We start from the raw sequence: 22,202 nt of genomic DNA, 5'->3' as shown, positions 1-22,202 counted from the left end.
TCTCTCTCCTTTCCTCTCTGTAAAAACTCAATAAAAATGTATTAAAAAAATAAAATAAAATACTATAGTGACTTTGAAGTGAATGTGAGAGACCTTTATTAGGGAAAATGTGTGTGTGTGTGTGTGTGTGTGTGTGTGTGTGTGTGTGTGTGAAAAAGGGAGGGCAGGTATGAGGGAGGGAAGGAGAGAGAGAAAGAGAAAGAGAGAGAGAGAGAGAGAGAGAGAGAGAGAGAGAGAGAGAGAGAGAGAGAATGAGTAGAGAGAAAAGAGCTCAGATAAAAGTCTTGACTGGAAATAAATATTTAAAAAATAAGTGGAATATTTCTTGTCTACTCCACCTAAAAATTACATCTCCTTTTTTAAAATACACATACCATTTGCTTCCTTTTTCCAGGGTTTATTTGATATTTACCACTTAATTTCTTGAATTATTAGTTTTTTCATGTCTACATGCCTCCTTTCTCCACCAGATCTTAAAACACGCTTTAAGATGCTCAGAGGGACTGCCAGCCATTCACCCATCCAGCCATCCAGAGGTTGTGCAACCTTGTGGGCAACATCTAAGAGAACATCTGCCTCGCCTCCTGCCAAATCTATGCCACTGAATAGATGCATCTAGTGGGAAAAGTGGCTGGGCCACAAGAAGAGAAAATTAGATTTTCTTCTGAGCCTGGAAACATTAAAGAATGGCAAATTCTTGCAAATCTTGTTTCTAGCAACAAGCAAACAATGAGCATCAAGGCCTTGGGAGTCAAGGAGAAGGATCCAGTGGCCAAGCGTGGCAAGTGAGTGAGAATGAGCACAGGGGTAGCAGAGCCACCTGTATGTGACTTGACCCTGTGGCCTTAGGGAACAAATATGCTAGTGAGAACCACCATGACCTGAAGACCAGAGGCCCTTCCACAATTATTTGGATTCTATGAACTTGGTGGTTCTCACAGTCTCCTAGGAGGATATTGTATAAACTTGAGAGCAGATTTTTCCCCCTAGTTCTAGTGATTGATGACCAAGACAAAATTAATTTTATTAAATGAATAAATGAGTTACACCTTGTACTTGGGTATCCTAAAGCAAATTGCATTAGTTAAAGGATTTACCTCTTTTCTAGGTTAAATATTAGTGACCTCTTAATCATCCCTTGTGTGATAGGATTTTCAACCCCCTAAACACCTGATCATCTTAATTTAGACTTAGTAAAAATTCTCAGTGTTTCTCTTCCAAAACAAGACCAGGTTCAAATCTGGCACTCATGTTATTGTAAATAAAGAATTATGGCCCAGTCAGCGTGGTTCAGTGGTTGAGCCTTGACCCATGAACCAGGAGATCACTGTTCGATTCCAGGTCAGGGCACATGGCCGAGTTTGGGGCATGATTCCCAGTAAGGGGCATGCAGGAGACAGCCAGCTGATCAATGATTCTTTCTCATCATTGATGTTTCTATCCCTCTCTCCCTTTCCCTTCCTCTCTGAAATCAACAGAAATATATGTAAAAAAAGAATTATGGAACACATCTAGGCTTATTTGTTAATATATTATCTGGGGCTATCTTGCCTGGCAACAACAGAATTGAGACACCATTTAGATCACAGAACCTCTGATGACCAGCTGGCACTCAGAGTTGAACACTATTCTCTAGTGTGGGTCTCTAAGACAATGTAGAAAAAAGTGATTATTTTTTCATTTCTATTACTGTTTTTCAAGCGTGATTCTTTTTGTGGGAAGATAGGTAACCTCTATGCCACCACTAAGCCTTTTTCTTTTTAGTTTTAGGCTACTGCCTTTGAAAACTGTGCTTCATAAATTCATACCTAGGGAACTACATTTTAAATGTAAACTCTAGCTTCCTACCATCCCTTTTCCATTCTTTTGAATGGGCAACATTTTTTCTTTTTCTTGTTCTGGTACACCAAGAAAGTTTTCTGTCCCATGAGGTGTTCTGAACTATTTTCTGAAGCTTAAGTTACTTAAAATATATTTTCTTCTATTTTAATTTTATCTCATTTTATTTTTTATGCTCTTAGTTTCCATCACTGTTTAATTGTTATCACCAAAGTTTCCTTTCATCATTACATTCTCACTTCTGTTTTTGAAGTTATCTGTCCAATATGACTTTGTATCTTTAAGATTACTACATTTTTACTTTTGTTTTTGAAGATGTCATTCAATATTATGTCTTATGTTTCACACCTTTCAAATGGACTGTTTTTACCCCAAGATTTTATCCAGTCTGTAACATAGCCTATTGCTTTTCTTGATCATGTGCTAGCTGCTAAACTATAATCATTCTGTCAAATTGTCCAAAAAATGTTCCTTTCAGATGAACATATGAAATGCGTTTTTAATTCCCTCAGGATACAAATAAGTAAAGCTTTGCCAGATAAATAAAATAGAACTCATGGCATTTTTATGGTAGTAGTGTCCTTTTCTGAGCATTCATTCACTCAGTTTGTGATTGTTATGGCAGGTACCATGTGGATATTGCAGTTACAAAGATTTCTGGGACTCATTGTTTCCCAACTGCGGAACTATTGACATTTTGACTGATTACTTCTTTAATACAGGGTCCTAATGTGAGCTTTGTAGAATGTTTACCACATCCCACACAGTCTGCACTCTGAAAGACTTATTTTCCAAATGGGAATGACCTTTAAATGAATAGTTACTTCACAGGGTGATAAGTGCTGGGATAAAAGTATGTATAGATTGCCATAGGAGCTAAAAAAAAAAAAAAAAAAACACCTAGCAGTTGAGTAATTACGGGAAACTTCAAGAAGAGGTGACATTTCAGCCGGGTTTTGTAGAACCTTGCTCTATGAATCACATGTATTTGCACATATAAAAAGAAACAATGAAAATAATAAGAGTACAATATTAACACGTGTCCTCAAAGGAAGTAAAATAAAATATTTTTCTCCATAGTAACTCTAAAAATTCCCAATAGACTTTGTTGCAGGAAACCCTGTTGTCCTACCCTCATGGCTGGATAAGAGGACTTCTGGGGTGTAGTGATTTTGTGCACCATAGGTTGGCTAGCAGCATCCAAGGGCTCTACCTACCGGACAGGAGTAGCACCATCCCCAATTTCACAACCAAATATCTCCAGATATTTTCAAATGTGCCCTGGGTTGGGGTGAGGGGGCAAAACCACCTTGAGCTGTGATCCATTTTGCTAGAGAAATACTTCAGGCCTTGATCGCCTCACTTTACTGGTTAGGAGGAGGTGACCTTTCTATCTCCATTTGTTTACCTCCTTGCTAGGTGGATTCCCATGTGGCCTGTCCTTATGCAATTCAAGCCAGCCTGCTGGAGAGATGCACACATTTGACTTTGCAACCTAGTTCCTTACAGCAAGCACATGTGGATCTGGTCCTATCTTTTTGTCCCCACAGAGATCCAATGGGTGTGATTTCCCCTTATAAATGACTGGCCTTGAAGACGTGATAGCCACCATAGGTCAGCGAGCAAATATTAAGACTTGGTCACAAATTTGGGCCATGCCCTCAGTCAGTAATGGTGAAAATTTGACCTTTATCTAGCCAAACCTAATATCTTGCTGATTTGTAAGTTTACCTTGTTATCTACTGGAGAAATTCTAATACAATTGGTTGTATTTAATAAAGTTTACTGACCTATGGTCATATTGTATATGTAAAATGGTAGAAATGCGTGAAATTTGATTGTGACTGTTATCATTGCTATCTCTCCTTTCCATCATGTTCTTTTCCCATAAATATCAGAGTTAATACCTTTTTCTCATCTCAGCTCATGTTTCCTTTTAAGATAGTCCATCCCCACTATCCAAACTAAAGTCTCCTTTCTGTCTTCACTTTGTATATTTTTAGCCTGTTTTATTTTCTTCTTAAACTTTACCACTGAAAAATATCATATGTTTATATGTTAGCTAACTAATTTCCCCCTGCTAGATTTAAGCACCATGAGGGCAAGTAACTTGCCAATCTTATTCACACCATAAATAGCTTCCCAATCACTGTTTGTTTAATGAAGATATTCATATATGCATACATGAATTATTCTTTACCAGTGAGAAGTGTGAATACTAGAATATTTACAAAGAAACACCACTACATTTCTGTCAGGCATTTACAGTTAATTAACAGTTGCCATGGAGATATCCTGATATTTTTCATTTCATTTTGTTCATTAGAGTTTTAATGAAAACTATAATGAATATACATTTGTTCAAGTACTGTGGAATATGCATGATGGATAAAGGTAGATAGCTAAGTTTGAGGGTCACCAGTTCCTGGATACCTACATCTACTGTTAACTTTTTGACATTTCCAATAATATGTTTTTTAGAAATTCAAATAATAAAATAAATATTAAGTGAAATGCTTAGGTATGTTTTTCACTTCTCTGAATATCTGAAATATCGCAATAAAATTATGTGTGCAGAGTAGTTAAGGACATGGAGTCTGGATTCAGACTACCTGGGTCTGAATCCCACTTCTACCACTCACTAGTTATTTGACTTGGAACAAATTAAAAGAGACTTTTGCACCTTAGTTTTCTTATATGTAATATGGGGATGTTAATAAGAATCCCTACATCATAGGATTATTGTGATGATTAAGATAGTACAGTGGGGCCTTGACTTACGAGTTTAATTCGTTCCGAGTCCGAGCTCGTTAAGAAGCTCGTTAACTCAAATTACTGTCAACTCAATGCAAAAAATCAGCCGGTATCTCAAAAATCTTGTTAGTCGGGACACTCGTAAGTCAAGGCCCCACTGTATAGGTAAAGCACATAAATAGTGTTGGACACATGGTAAGTGCACTGTAAGAGTTAACTACTAAAATACTTCAGGAATGCTTCTTTCAAATTTGGAAATAACTTAAGAAATTGTCTAAGTCAGAGTTTCCTAAAGTTCTCCTAAGGAATTATAGGTGTTGCTTGAGTTAAAAAAAAATCGAATCGCCAGGACATTTTGGAAAAAAAAGAGTTAGATTTCTAATTGGCAGGACTTCTCAGATAAAATATACAAATGTCTATTGTGATTCTCTAACACAGATGGAAACATTTCAGAGATATTTCCTGTTTATGTGACCAAAAACATTTTTTACTTTCCTCTAGTATATTTCTTAGACTAGGACCACAGTTTGAAAAACTTCTTTTTGAAGATGATGAAATTGAATTCTTGTCCATTCGAGTCCATGAAATCATGTACATACTTGGTCATGGAAACATGGGCCTAGGTGTACTTAAGCATCTTATTCTGAGTATTTAAATTCTATCAGATCACATTCCTTTGTCTGCTTGAAATTCTGACCTGTTAGAATTTCCTGTCACCTCAGCTCCCAATATTCACTTCAGGCTTTCCTTGCATTTTTGACTTTTTTTGGACATGACACCCTGGCTTGATTTTTACATTCCCTTTAAAGACCATGTTGGGCCTGGCAGAAGGTACAGTTCGATTCCAGGTCAGGGCACATGCCTGATTGCGGGCTTGATCATCAGTGTGAAGGTTTCAGGGGGCAGCTGATCAATGATTCTCTCTCATCATTGATGTTTCTATCTTTCTCTCCCTCTTCTTTCCTCTCTGAAATCAATAAAAGTATATTTAAAAATAAATTAAGTCCACATTGGTGTTTGCTCTGGCATTATTCACGGCAACCTCAAAAAGGAAATGCTCATTTCTTAGGGACAGGAGAACTGGTCACTTGCGTGAGGTCACATAGAAAGTTAGTGACAGAGCTGACATGGGATCATCTCCATCTAAATCTGGCCTGATTTGTTTGCTTGACCATTGATTAAATCTGACTGTTTTTATGAAAAGTATGTGGTCTACAGCTCACACTAGTCTAAGAGGAGTTAGCAAACTTTTATTGTAAAGGGCCAGATAGGAAGTGTTTCAGGATCTGCTGTCCATATGATCTCTGTCTCAATTCTGCTGTAGCACAAAAGTAGCCACAAATGTTATGTTAACAAATGGGCATGGATATCTACAATAATAAAAGCACAATATGCTAATTACACCAGGCATCTTTCCAGACGTCCTTCTGGACGTCCTCCCAGAAGACCTTTCGGATGAAGCCATGGCGGCAGGGGCTGAGGCAGAGGCAGCTGCCACGGTGGTGGGAGCCAAGCCCCTTGCATTAATTTCGTGCATCGGGCCTCCAGTGTTCCAATAAAGCTTTGTTTACAAAAACAGGGATGCCAGACTTGAACCACAGACATAGTTTCCCAACCTCTGGTCACATCAGTCCTTAAAATTTAACATCAGTCCTTAAAACCCGAGATGACTTTATGGGTTTATGTTATAAGATTGACCCCTAAGAATCTTTAGGTTTTCAAATCCTTGAATACAAATATGACAGATAAATTAAGGACTGAGGATACTTATTATTAGGGAATTGCCAATAATAACCATTTCTATGCTATTTGAAATTCCCATTTTTTAGGGTACATGTTACTGGAATTCAGGAACATTTTTTTAACACTGTCATTCGATTGCATTTATGAATATCAGCCCTTACTAGCATGCTATTACTTTCTAGCATCTATCCAGTTGAAAATCTGGAAAAAGATTCCAGTTGGAACAATGATACAAAATAATGCATAGCTAGGTTCATCTGTCACTTTAATAAAATTATACAATCTATGATTCTGTCTTTTTATCAGACTCAGAGGTTTTATGTATTTAAATGTACAATTACCTCTGAAGCCACATAGAGTTGGCAGGACTATTGTTTGCCCATAAATTCCCAGTTCAGTAACTTGGGTTTCCTGACTCTCACAGGATCCTACAAATTTTCGGCATGGGCTTGTGCATTATAAGCTCATGCATTCCAGCTTTTAACTTGTCTTTCAAATGTGCTTGAATACTCTCTCTAATTAGTGACGATACATGGCACAAGGATAGGAAAACTCATTTTTGCTGTTATGGTCCAATGCATTTTTCTTATTGAAACTAAGAGAAAGAATATACTATCTTTGCACTTTGTTTAATCTGTGACCTATGTCTAATGGACATTTACATTTTGTAACTTAGACATGCCAATTTTACCACATTATCATGTTCTTCCCTTGTTAATAATCTCTCTGGAGATGAATCTCATATTATGAATTTTTGAAATAATTTTTTCTGTATAGCACAGATACCCAAGACTAGAATGCCTACGTATTGACATTCCTTAAAAATGCAAATCCTAGCATACTTCATGTTGAAAAACCATAAACGTATCATCTTTAGACACCAGGAAATATTAAAAATTTCTTATCCAATGGCAGATAAACATAATTGCCATGATCAGATATTTTCATATAACAATTTTATTACTGTACCTTAAAACCAATGTCACAGCTATTATTTTTGTGTACTCCCTATCACTTCAATTCCTCTTCTTCCTAAGAACAACAGTGACAAAAGGCTAACCTGGCTTCCTGGAATCTTCCAGAGGGGCATGTAACCAAACTAAACAGACAGTATTTTGTCAAAAAGTATTGGAAAGGCAATTTTTTTAGACAAGTATGTTAATATTTCTCAATTAAGATGTTACTTTTTTATAGCATTTAATTTATTATAATGAACATTTAGAATATATAATACGTGACATCAAACTATCACAAATATGAGTATTTGCTTTGGAAATGCTTTTTCCTTTTAAAAACTTAACATTTAAAGCTTTAAATTGATTTTTCTGATGTCTTGTTGAAAACATTTTCTTTCCTCTAATTACTTATCTTCAATTTAATTCACAGCATGAAAAAAAAGATTCTGTATGAAGAAATAAACTCAAGTAATCTCTCAAGAATATGTCTAGTTCATACAGTAAGGTATACTTGTTCAGAGACATAGATTAAAGTAAAATAAAAAAAAAAACCACACAAAACAGAACCTTAAGAACAGCAAATTGAGATCTAAGACAAATTCTGCACTAATTCCTTCTAATGTAAGGTCTAGTTAGATTGAGGAGAAGCCTGAATTTTATTCCTCTCTCTCTAGTATTCTTGGGTTTATAATCAGAACCTATCATTCATTCACTCTATACATAAATTTTCCCACTGGCCAAAAATCATTGTGCATTCCCTAACTCAAGACAAGATATAATTGCACTTGTAAGGTTTTCTGAGTTCTTTGTGGGGGAAAAGATACCATGCAAACAGGAGCTATGCTAATTATCTCTGTGAGAGCTACATCCCTGAAGCTGATTCTCATAGTTTACACTGCAGCAGAACAATCAAAAGGTTATGAGAAACAATCAGCGATGAAGATGCTCATTTTCACTAGAGTATATTGCAACCTACAGTATTTCCCCACGAAGACATTTTACAATGGTACTGAAAAAGTGCTTAAGCAGAGTTAAACTATTTTCAAACTTATACAGATAGCTGAGCAGGGAACTGCAACAAGAAGTTTCTTTTCAAAGAGACTCCTTTAACATGCAGGTGCACACCCACAGGTGTTTCAGGCACATTGTTTCTTCCTGTACATCCTATAAAAACCTATTACTTGTCACATTGAGCTTTCTGAATATTGATTCATGTGCTTCTATGTAGATTTGGCCTTCGATTGTTAAACCTCTAACTGATGTATATTACTTACACAACCTGGTGACTAACACATCAGAGAATTTGAACTTTAGAGGATAAAGGCCTTTGAAAATAATCTGCAAGGTAGCCCTGGCTGGCTTCCCAGGCAACTGTCATTTTCCTTCCCTTTCTTCCTTGACAGCAGTACCTGCCCTGCATCCGAAACTGGAAATGCCAGATTGTCAGTAGGTAAACCTTTTTCTGCAGCTGGGACATGAACGTATGACTCAGTTCTGGTGACTAGAACAGGAATAGAAATCTACTGGGGGAGATGCTAGGAAAAAAACTTGATTTAAAAAAGGAAGGGAGACATGAGAACTTTTCCCCTGTCCCCCCTTTTTGTTCAGAGTTGGATGAGAATGTGATGTCTGGAGTTGCAGTGGACACTATGCAACCATGAGGTAACAAGTCCAAGGTTGAAAGCTGCATGCTGTAGATAGCAGTAGAGAAAAATAGAAAAAGCCCAGGCTTTTGATAAAATCATTAAGCTCCTGAAACAAACTCTGAAGCCATTAACTCTTAGACTGTTATAGGCAACGATGCACCTACTATTTAAAAAGTCACTTACTGCCCTAACTGGTTTGGCTCAGTGGATAGAGCATCGGCCTGCGGATTAAAAGGTCCCAGGTTCGATTCCGGTCAAGGGCATGTACCTTGATTGCGGGCACATCCCCAGTAGGGGGTGTGCAGGAGGCAGCTGGTCCATGTTTATCATCGATGTTTCTAACTCTCTATCCCTCTCCCATCTTCTCTGTAAAAAATCAATAAAATATATTAAAAAAATAAAAAAAGTCACTTACTGAGAATTCTGTTTCTTGTAGCAAAAGCATACTTCCAAGTACACTACCACTACTGCACTATTAGGGACCTATAAAGGGTGTCACATGGTTTGTTGGTGGCAGAGCTAAAGCAAAAATAGAGGTCTTTTATGTCTCACATTTTAAAAGGAAAGAAGGTGAAGGGATTAGCCAAAGAACATATATGCATAACTAATAGACACAGACAATGGTGAGGTGCTGGCTGGAATGAAGGGAGTGTGGCGGCTGGTTTGATGTGGGCAAAGTCGGGTGGGAATAGCGATGTTTATAATAATGTCAACAATAAAAATAAAGTTAAAAAATCCTGGTATAATAATGTGAGTTTTAGTAGATTTTAAGCAAAAAATATAAAATAAATAAAAAACAAATAATTTTAACAATTCTGATCTTGATTAAAATATTTTGACAATACTAAGCTAAAAAAGAAATAAATATCTTACTATTTAAATTGGCTGCAAAGGTACATTTTAAATAATTTTAAAAATATAAAATATACAGAAAAGTATATGCACAGTTTCATATGTTAATCATAATTTAAAAACCATTTCTATAAATCATTTAAGTTTAAGGGTGGTTTATGTTTTTTTACTTTCTGCATTTAACTTCTCAATATTTTAGTTTTCCAGTCATTGACTGTGTGGATTTTGGTGTGATTTCTGATATATATAATTTCTGCTTTTCAGAAAGCATGACTGTGATCCTATATATAGCTTCTTTTACTTTAAAAATTATTTTATTGTTGAGAATATTACAGATGTCCCCCATTATTTCCTTTGTCCCCCTCCACCCACCTCCCACTCTACCCCAGGTCTTCACCTGTCAATTGTTTGTGTCCATGAGCTACACATATATGCTTATTAATTATTTTGTTAATCTCTTTCTGCTCTTCTTCCCACCTTCCCTATAAGATCTGTCAGTTTGTTTCATGCTTCCATGTCTGTAGTTCTATCTTGTTGGTCAATTTATTTTGTTCCTTAGATTCCACATATGAGTGAGATCATGTGATATTTGTCTTTCTCTGACTGGCTTATTTCGCTTAGCATAATATTCTCCAGGTCCATCCATGCTGTCTCAAAGTTCCTTCTTTTTACAGCTGCGTAGTGTTCCATTGTATAAGTGTACCACAGCTTTTTTTATTCACTCATCTACTAATGGGCTCTTGGGCTGTTTCCAGATCTTAGCTATTGCAAATAATGCATATATTTTTCCTGATTGGTGTTTCAGGATTATTTTACTTTTATTACTTAGAGTTTCAAGAATTAGGTAAATATGTTAATGTTTTTTAAATCTGTATTTCTCTTCTTTTCTATATTTATTACATATTCAAAGAAAATTGCTCCAGAAATCCTTTCTCTAAGTTTATTTACTCCTTACAATAATATCTGCTTCTGACTCAACTAGGTAGTTTGTATTTTATATAAAGTTATTGCCACAGATTCTTCCCTTACAATTTGTAATGCTAAACCCAACATTACTGGCATATTTTTGATAGTGCCTATCAATACATAGAAATACAATTAGGTTTTATTTAAAAATTGGAATGATGTGTACTTGTGGCTCCATATGTTCTTTTAAAATAGCAATTTTAAGAACAAATTTTACTTAGGATAGTTTTCTGGTTGGCTTTAACTAAAAATATTTTTTTCCATGGACATAATTTGGCATAAAGATTATCATGCTAAAATATGATTATAACAATCAGCACTTAGAAGTTGTGATATCAAATATAATAAGATAGCTATCAGAAGTAATAGACTGTACAATAGAAATAACAATGGGTAAGAAATCTCCCTCTAAATGAGACCATTGTGAAATGTGCTTCATAATGAAACTCATTTCAAAAAACTATAAAAGACACTGAAGTCTAATTGCATTATTTCTCATGATAATTATATTCATGTAAAGTAAATCTTGCTTTAAAATACTCATATATTCAACCATTGCTTCTCAACATACTCTCATGAAAAATTACATTTCTGAACCTGACTTTTATTGAGGAAAGATCAACTTCCTGTTAATGTGACAAAACAGCTAATTGCACAAAGAGAAAGAAAAATCTAATCAGATTATTGTTATTATTGTGGACAAAATAGCAAGTTAATGATCTAAGTTGTTTAATTTTGTACCACACTGATACTTCATTTTACATATTCTCTGTAAATCAAACCTTTTAAATTCATTAACCAAATAATTCTTTCATTAATGTAACTAATATATATTAAGCACATATTAGGTGCTGGGCAAAGGGCTGGGACTAAGATGTGGTTGTTGCCTTCAGGTACCTCACAACCTAGTAGAGCAGTCATAAATCTTATAATTACCAGTAATAATGGATACTATGAGGTTTTTATTATGTGTGTGGCAGCAATTAAAGGATTGACAAAACATAGACCCTGCTCTGAAGGAACTTACATTCTATTGGAAAATTTAGTAATTAAATGATTATGAAGTTAATGTACTAGTATTTATTTATTATGATTGAGATTCATGCTACCCAGAAGATGGTAGACTGCTATGAGAACTTGCAATTCAGGGCCTGACCAAGAGATGGCTTCATATCAGGTGACACTAGAATTAAGGTTTAAGAGATAAAGAGTTCTCTAGATAAAGAAGGCAGAAAAGGAATTCCAAGAAAAGAAAATACACCAGCATTCACCTAGGTTTTTGACATGTTCTGGAAAAAGCGAAGTATTTTCTCAAAAAAATTTTGGCAAAATGAAATGGATCTGAGTTCTCTGGTTGCTTAACATTAATACTCAAAGACGAGACAGAACGTTCTTTTTCAAGAGCAATTCATTCATGGAGAAGACTAGTTCAGAGAATTATCTGCCCATCAGGCTATTATAGGCCATGTTCCCCCAGTCTAAAGCACTGGACCTTTACACTGTAAGCAGAGGCTCATTCTTTGGGATGGAGAACCGTCAGTGCCAAAGTAAGAAGATGGAGCCCGCTTTCCCTAGAAGGAAAGGATGGGCTGAGTGTCTCAATAAAGAAATGGTACAAAGAACTTGTCTCTTACTTCTTTGATGAATGTTACCACTATTCTCCTTGTAACATAAAATAGAAACTTGAAAGCCATTCTAAATCTTTGTTTGATCACTCTCCATATTAGTCAATTACAAGCACCGGCTTATTCTACCTCGATTATATATCTTGAATGTATATTCTTTTTTCATTCTTGCTGTCAGACTCAAATTTCAGAGATGGCTTCATATCAGGTAATATTAGAATTAGGGATTAAGAGATGAAGAGTCCCTTAGCCCCTTTCACTTCTAGTCTACTTACTTCTTAGTTTAGCCCCTCTTACTTCTTGGACTATGGTAACCAGGCCTTTGTAACAGCCTCTTCAATAGTTTGTCTGCCTCTCCTTCCACCTCCTTCCAAGCTATACTTACCAAAATAATTTTATTATGTCATTTCTGGGCTCAGATATCAAATTATTTTAGGAAAAGTTCTAAGCTCTTCAACATTGCATTTAAGGAACCTTATAATTTGACACCTGTTTACCTTCTTGGCTTTATTGCCTGAAAAAACCCTATGCACATTATAATCTAGTCATAAGTATGGTTCTCTACTGGGAGTCACTCTCTGGTAGATTTAGCTTTGGAGGTCATGAGGTTAAATTTCACTTTTCAAAACATATCTTAGAGAACTCCTCGGAGGTAAAAAGAGACAACTGAGAATAATTCAATTTTTCTTTTTTACTGAATTTATTAGGGTGACATTGATTACTAAAATTATGTAGGTTTCAGGTGTACAATTCTATAATAGATCATCTGAATATTGTATTGTATGTTCACCACCCCATCCCAAGTCAAGTCTCCTCCCACCACCATTTATCCTTTCTTTACCCTTTTAATCTCCTCCCATCCCCCATTCCCTCTGGTAATCACCATACTGCTGTCTGTGCCTATGAGTTCTTTTCTTAATCCCTTTATCTTTTGCACCCAGCAGAATAATTTCATTTTTATGAGAAGAAATTTGGAATTACTAGGGAGAATATTTGTTATGATTTCACCTATTGAAAGAATGTTATGCTATCAAAAAACTGTCAATTTTTATAGATAAACCACCGAAGTTATTAGATTGTATGCAAAAAATATGAAGTCTGTCATGTGAAGCTGATCAGTAGAAAATAATCTTTAAAAATCTATGGAAGGAATTTAATGTACAACTTGATGACCACAGTTAATCCTGCTGTGTGGCATATATGAAAGTTGTTAAGATAGTAAATTCTAAGAGTTATCATCATGAGGGAATTTTTTCTTTTCATTGCATCTATATGATCTGATGGATGCTAACTAAACTTACTGAGATAATAATGTCATAATATATGTAAGTTAAACCATTATGCTATACAGTTTAAATTCATAATGATGTATGTCATTATATCTCAGTGATACTATAAAAAACTTGAAGGAAAAAGCTTTGAAGAATAAAAAGCTTGTAATAAATATACATAATATATTCAAATGAAAGGAAAATAAACTTAAAATATCTACTTAAGGCAGCTTGGCCTAGAACTCTAGGAAGTACTTACTGAAGTAGTTCCTAAAACTCAAAAGAAGAGTCTGTCACTGTTTCCTAATGTAAGAACTATTAAGTTAGATGTAGTTCTGAGTTTTCTAATAAAGACCTAGAGGTAATGGGATCTCTAGTATGGTGACTTCTCTTCTAATTCCACATGATGTGCTCTTCTGAACCAATCAATACCATCGGCTCTTCTCTCTCCATATCAGTTCATAGGCAGAAGACTCATCAATAATATTGTTTCTCAAACAAATTGATAGTTACAAAATAGTCACGGGGATATAAAGGATAGCATAGGGCAGTGATGGCGAACCTATGACACGTGTGTCAGAGGTGACACACGAACTCATTATTTCGGTTGATTTTTCTTTGTTAAATGGCATTTAAATCTATAAAATAAATATCAAAAATATAAGTCTTTGTTTTATTATGGTTGCAAATATTAAAAAATTTCTATATCTGACATGGCACCAGAGTTGTTAGGGTTTTTCAAAATGCTGACACGCCGAGCTCAAAAGGTTCGCCATCACTGGCATAGGGAATACAGTCAATAAAATATCGGGGGGAGCATACTAGTATTGCCTAACCACTGTGCTGTACACTTAAAACTAATACAAAATAATATTGAATGTAAATTACAAGTGAAAAATAAAATAAAATTTAAAAATACTGCTTTTCAGTTATAACAGGGGTTTTCATATTATGTCCAACAGGTCAAATCTGGTCCATTAACTTTTTTTGTGTCAGTGTGTGTGTGTGTTTTCTTTATTGATTAAGGTATTACATATGTGTCCTTATTCCTCCATTGCCCACCCCCCCCTCCTTGCTCATGCCCTCACCCGCCCTGTTGTCTGTGTCCATTGGTTAGGCTTATATGCATGCATATAAGTCCTTTGGTTGATCCCTGACCCCCACCATCCCCTGCCTTCCCTTTGAGGTTTGATGGTCTGATCAATGCTTCTCTGTCTCTGGATCTGTTTTTCTTCATCAATTTATGTTGTTCATTATATTCCACAAATGAGTTAACTTTTTATATAATCTAAAATTAGGAATGGTTTTTCTATTTTAAACAGTTGAAAAAAAGAATAATATTTCATTACCTATTCAAATGATATTAAATTCAGATTTTAATGTCCATAAATAAAGTTTTATTGAAACACAGTCATGCTCGGTTGTTTCAATATTGTCTTTGGCTGCTTGTGTGCTATAAGGACAGAGCAGTTGCGGTAGAGACTCTATGGCCTGCAAAGCCTAAAATAGTTACCATTTGGCCTGTTGTAGGAATAGGTTTGCTGATTCCGAAATTAAAGTGATGCCTGTTATGAACTGAATGTTTGTGGGCCCTCAACATTTGTTAAAGCCCCAACCCCCAATGTGATGGTATTTGGAGGTAGGGCTTTGGGAGGTAATTCGATTTAGAGAAGGTAATGAGCATAGAGCCCTCAGAATGGGATTAATATCCTTAAGAAGAGGAAGAGAGACCAGAGCCCCCCCCCCCCCCCCCCCCCCCCCCGCCATGTGAGGACACAGTGACAAGTTGGCATGTGCAAGCCAGAAAGTGACCTCTTGTCATGGAATAGAATTGGCTGACACCATGATCTTGGACCTCCCAGCCTCCAGAACTATGAGAAATACATTCCTGTTGTTTAAGCCACCTAGTCTTTGGTATTTCATTATGGCAGCCTGAGTTATCTAATACAATACCTAATAGTTGCAAATTGTAGTCTTGGGTAATTTTTTAATTGGTTGTCCAGCATCTGGCATTTTTGATAATTCCTGGTTTAAGCGTCCTGGTAGGAGGTAAAGCTTGCCTACCAAGAAAGGAGAAAACAGCCCTGACAACTGGTAGCTAGTCTGGCTGCTGTTTCCTAGGCTATTTTTTGCTTATCATAAAACATCAACCTTAGTTGAGGTCTCTTCATGATCATGATAGAACAAAGCAAAAACAAGATAACTATAAAATCATAACTGAATAGAGATAAAAACAATGAACTTGTACTTCTACTACTGGGAGGGTCTACTTCTTCTTTAATGGCAACCCTAGTTTTTGACATTCCCCTGATTTCATAACTTAAAAATACTGAAATAACCAATAACCATGTCTCACTTTCAGAAAATACCCAATTCAGAAAATACAACCACATTCTTAAATCTTCTCCAAAAAACACCTGTCACAGTCCCTTCTAACTCCCTGTTAGTGGAGATTCTCCATGGTTCTCCACAGTATGTAGTCTCCCTTGCTGCAATAAATAAACCTAACAATGGTGAGTAGGTGTATTTGGTGGTTTTGCTTGACACCTGGTTTTAGAAGCAGACACCTGGTTTTCAAGACATTCTGGCACCAGTGAATTGGGCATTCAGGGTATACAAGTTAGGCACATACTCCCTACTCTCCATAGAAGCTACTGCCTACAGAGAACTCATGCCTCGAGCAACAGCAACAGAGGTTGCAGCTGAGGGTACAGTAGCAGTGGTCAGTACCCAGCGCTGGCAGGATGCCAGTTCAAACTGTGACATTCAGTGTTCAGTGGAGGCAACAATGGTATTACAGCACACTGTGCTTTTTAAAAATTGCTTTAGCCTGTTTTCGGTTATACTTATTGTCTTATTGTCAATTCCTTTATTTATTCAATGACCTCTCATTAAAGCATTTTATAGCTTAAATCATAATGTTGGTCATTGTGTGCTCAGCTAAGAACCTGTTGATACTGGAACAATATTCTGCAAAATCTCCTTATGCAACTTCATGCACATGGTGACTGAAATATAATTCTCCAGCCTCAGATGTTCTTTTAAGTTCCAGGTCCAATTTTTTTTTCTGTTTACTGAACAGCTCCTTTGAATATACCACACAAACTTCCAATTTATGTTGTTGAAAACAAAAGTAGTCATCTTCCCAGACCTCCTATATGTCTTGTCTATGTAACTGCTATTACCTAAATCAGAAACCCGTAATTAATTATTCATCAAGACCTATGTAGTCTACTCTCTCTGAAATCTATTTCTTCTCATTTCTACAGTTACCCTGATTGCTCTAGTTCCAAGCTTTGTTTCCTTCATGGATGACTGCCATTATTTCATTAACTTTGTTACCGTGTCTTCCATTGTGACCACTATAATCCACGCTCCACGTAGCAGCCACAGAAGTCTTTAAAAAATGCAAGCCATACTAGTATGATGTTATATGAAACTCTCTTTTGATTCACTTTTGCCAGAACAAGTTGCTTCTTGAATAAAAAGTCACATGAAACTAAAATGTTCAGAAATGCTCTTGAGTTAAGATCTCCAGGGCATGTTCAAGTGTGCTATATGGAAAGTATAATGCTGTCCATGTTTCTGTCTGATGGAGATTCTTTTTGGTCTCTATTCTAAGCAAAAAGTGACTCTGCTAAAAAAAAATTAAAAACCTTTGGCATCCCTCTAACACCACAGCATAAGCTGATTTTATGAAGTGTTTATTCATTTATTCAATAAATATTTACTAAGCATCTACTATGCATCAGGCCTCATTCTAAGATAAGAATATAGCAGAAAGCAAAACAGATCAAGTCTTAACCTTCATGCAGCTACCATTTTACTGGAGAGAAATGTCTGAGAAAGAAATAAACATAATTATACAATATATTATATGGGGGTAAGTGTTATGGAGAAAATAAAGCAGGGTGAGATGACTGAGAGTATTTGGTGGGTGTTATAACATAAAAAGTGATCAGAGAAAGCCACTCTGAAAAGCTAATATCTTGTCAAAGTTCTAAAGGAAGTTAGGAAATGCAATGACATAATGTAGTTAGTATATATAAACACAGAAGACTATACTGGATAAAAGTATGAGCTCTGGAGTTAGACTCTCTGGGATCAAATCTGACACAAGCCTTGTGATTTTGAGAAAGATATTTAATTTAACAATGCCTCAGTTTGCCTTTTTATAAAATGGGAGCAATATAAATAGTTATATTGTTGGGTTGTGCATCTTAAATAAGTTAGTATATGTAAAGTGGTCAGAGCACATGATAAATTCTCAACAATCCTATATAATAAAAGGCTAATATGCAAATTGTTCCCATGACTGGGAGTTTGACCTGGAGTTCAACCAGGATTTTGATCAGGGGGCGGGGTCGGTTGGCTAACCGCCCACGGCCCCTCCCCCTGGCCAGTCTGCCCGATTGACCCAGGCCGATCAATCCCAATCGGGGCAGGCTGGCTGGACCCCACTCATTCACGAATTCGTGCACTGGGCCTCTAGTAGAAATTATAATTATTATGAAAAATATATGTTAAAACAAAGCATTGAGGTTGGAACAAAAACTTTCAATATCACAATCTAATGAATAATTCTCAGACAATAAGGAAGCAAAACCTTTAGTAGAAACCAAATAGTGAAGACTCAGAGGCTAAACTTTGAGCAGGTCATAAGCAACCACCAAGGAAGATATCATATCATTATCCAAGTCGACTATCTACTACGTACCAAGCACCATGCCAGATAATGAACATGAAGATGAAAAATTAGACATTTTTTTCCAGAAAGCTTATAGTGTATCAAGAAAGACATAGTAAAATAAGCAATCACAGTAAAAGCATAAAAGCAATGCTATGGGACTACAAGGAGGATGCTATAGGAATATATAATTGAAATAGTAAAAAGGGCTATGAAGTAAAAAACAGACCTGCCAGATAACATGTAGAAAATCATCTAGATTGAACCAAACCAATTCATTAGCCTCACTTTTATTTTAACTTTTAATCAAAATGTAAGATACCAATGAAATAATAATACAAACATAATGTTCACTGTATTTTTATGTACTGAACTGGCTACCCATGTAATCAATATCAGGATGAGGAAGCAAAATATTTCCCGAGTCCAAAAGCAGCCCCCCTCAGGCACCCTTCTTGTCACTTCCTTGCCTCCCAAAAGATAACCGCTATTACAGTTTCTGAGAGCACAGATTAGATTTTCCTCATGCTTATTCTGCATAAATTAAAACATATATATTCCTTGTGCCTGCCTTCTTTCTCTGAACATTCATACAGAGACTTTACATGAATATCCATAGCAGCCTATCTCTAGTAGCCCCAAAACTGGAAGAAAACAATTCAAATATCAATTGAGAGGTGAAAAGATAGAGCAATAGAATTGATAAACATTACAATATGGACACATCTCAGAATAATTATGTCAGTAAAAGAAATCAGGCTAAGGAAGTAAATATACGAAATGATTACATTTATAAAACATTCTGGAAGGTCTGAACTAATCTATAGTGACAGAAAGCAGAACAGCATTTGTCTGGGTGGGGAGCAGGTGAGCAGGCCCATTGGGAGGGATGGATATGTTCATTGTCTTGACTGTGTTGATGCTTTCACTGGTGTGTATGCCAAAGTTTATCAAATTGTACACTTTATAGCAGTTTATTAGATGTCAATTATACAACAATAAAGCCATTTCCAGCTGTGCCATGGTAATCAAGAATAGGCCTTCTGAGTCAGGCTGCCACGGTTCAAATCCTTCCTCCTTGCCTTCCCAGTTTTATGACATTGGGCAAGCTATTCTTTTATGTTTCAGTTTCCTTATTTTTAAAATGGAGATAATAATATTTTCTACTTCAGAGAGTTAATGAGAGGGCTATGTGAGCTACTACATGTAAAGAATTGATTCTGGTGCCCATATTAGCTAAAATCAAATGGATAGTATTTCTTGCAAAATTGACTAAATTAGGCTTATTTTTCTTTATTGATTTAACCATTATACTAGCATACAAAACCTTCCTTGAATAGGCTCTGTTCTACTTTTCAAACCTCATCTCTGGATATGCACAAGCCAATGCATCCAGCACAAATGAATCTCCTAGTACTTTACATAATTCATCAGTTTCTCATTCATCTCTCGGCTTTTGCACATGAGTTTTGGGCTTAGAATATCTCTTCCACACAAAAACTCACTGAAAGGATCAAATATATCTTTAACATTTTCACCACATAGTGCAGTGCTCAACACATTGTAAGTTTTCAACAAATGTTGGGCAAGTTTTCCCTGATTCTAATTTTCATTCTCTTATTGAGTTTTCTGCCATTAATGTTAACTACATTTATTTCTTATTCTGTCCCCTAAGCCTCATGTGAACAGAATATATGGTTTTGCTCTTCTGTTAGAATTACTAAATGACAAAACTAGGATGACTGTTTATAGATCTTCATCTCAGTGTATCCATGTTTATTTGTCCTTTTTAATCCTCTTTATTTCTAAGTCTTCTTTTATAATTATAGATACCCACATAAGCCTATTGATGAAGGGAAAAATAATGAGAATGATATTCTTTGCTTTTTCTTAAAAATTTCTCTACTTCCTTTATATCAATTATGTACATCATACACAAATGTTTGATTTCTAAGTATGATAAATTTTGTATAAAAATGTAAATTTAGAAATTTCTTAGAATAACAACAACTTTGATATTAGAAGCTACATAGTGTCTATATTTCCTATGTGAAGAAATACTGAAAGGACATTGTTCAGTAATTACTGTATAGAAACACCCTGAACTATTTAACTGTATTTGATGGTGATTACTATATAAAATGACTTATATTTCAAAGTTTTACCAGTTTGTGTGAAAGCCTTTAGCAAAGCAAAAACTTATAATAATAAAAATTACAATTCTAAATATTTGTCCTCAAGAAGAAAAATAATATAGAATAAATAGTACAAGCTGACACAAAAATTAGTGCATTGCCTATGGCACTACAGATAGCAAATAACATTAATGTTCTTATTTGATGAATGGGAAATATCTTTTATGCATTCTTTACCAGGTTAATGTGTAGATTAAAAAATATTGTTGAGAGTACTCTTGGATGAGCCTTTAAAATTTTAATTCATGTTAGCAAAAGAAGAAATCATCTTGATTTTAAAACATTGGGCAAATAAAGACACTGCAACATAAGTTAAAGGCAGCAATGAATGTCTTACATTATTACAAATAAACTGACACTGTTATAACCTTATGAAATTCATTGATTATCTCATCCTACCTAATAATAGACAAACATGGTAATTGACCATACCTTCGCTATGCCTCCCATTGGCTAATCAGCACGATATGCAAATTAGCCACCAACAAAGATGGCGGCTAATTTGCATACTGCAGGCAGGGTGGGACAGCGCTACTATTTGCGACCCAGGGCGGTGGGGAGGGACAGCGTCATTCTGCCTGCCCTACTGCCATCCAGGCCTGCTATCTGTGACCCGGGGTGGCAGGTGTCCATGTGCGACCGGACCCAGGGCGTCCAGGTGGGGCAGCAGCAATCTGCCGGCCCACCGGGGCGTCCCATGTGCGACCCAACCCCAGGCGGCCAGGCGGGACAGCCGTGATCGGCCAGCCTGCCCTGCCACCATCGGGGCGTCCCGTGTGCGACCCGATTCGGGGCGGCGCCCCAACCCCCAGATCGGCCCTGCCATGTGTGTGACCCGGGGCGGTGCCCCAACCCCTGGATCGGCCCTGCCATGTGCGCGACCCGGTGAGGTGGGGCAGGCACCAAGGGATCAGGCCTGCCATCTGCCATCTGGGGAATGGGCTTTAGCCAGCAGGTGGTTATCTCCCAAGTGGTCCCAGACTGTGAGAGGGCACAAATGGGGCTGAGGGACACTGCCCCGCCCCCCATTCTCCCCTGCCAGTGCACAAATTTTTTTGCACAGGGCCTCTAGTTTTATCATAATAAGGGCTGAATGCTTAATCTGTAATTCCAGAACCCTATATAGAACCTGAAATATTTTTAATGAAAAGCACCTCAAAAGAATAACCTATTCTTGTCATATGGGATAAATGTCTATAATCTATAAGAAGTTTAATAGAATTTGATTCCTAACCCAGTGCCTTGCAGGTGAGCTAATCAAATGAGCAACATTAGCATAAATGTTTTGAAGTTGCTAAAAATATAATGTAAGCAGGCAAATATAATCTATAGGCAAAACAGTGAAGTGAGTACATTATGGGAGCACTAGGGAAAGAAGCAGATTTGATTCCAGGTCTTGCCATTTTCTATCAGAGTGACCTTCTGTAAAATTGTTTAATTTCTTTGAGACTCAATTTCCTCATTGGAAAAACATGACAAAAACACATATCTTATACAGTTGTTATAACATCTAATGAAATTATGTTGTGGGTAAAGAGACGCATATCCACTAAGTAAGTGTTAGTTTCCCTTCATTGTCAAGAAACATGAGATCACTTATAGACTAGATCAGTTAAACTTAGATTATTATTTTATTAAAGGGGAAAACAATGATTGAATTGTACTGTA

General features: G+C 36.3%; 1 protein-coding gene across 4 annotated transcripts in view; it reads right to left on the bottom strand.

Annotated features, from left to right (window-relative positions):
• LRRC7 (leucine rich repeat containing 7) overlaps positions 1–22,202 on the bottom strand; it is a 479,490-nt gene that overhangs the window by 185,639 nt on the left and 271,649 nt on the right. The gene's annotated exons all lie outside the window — the stretch shown is intronic.

This window comes from Myotis myotis, unplaced genomic scaffold (genome assembly GCF_014108235.1).
Source record: "Myotis myotis isolate mMyoMyo1 unplaced genomic scaffold, mMyoMyo1.p scaffold_m19_p_2, whole genome shotgun sequence".
NCBI classification, from domain to species: domain Eukaryota; kingdom Metazoa; phylum Chordata; class Mammalia; order Chiroptera; family Vespertilionidae; genus Myotis; species Myotis myotis.
The sequence above is the reverse complement of the archived record's forward strand: the minus strand, read 5'-3'. Positions and strand labels throughout refer to the sequence as shown.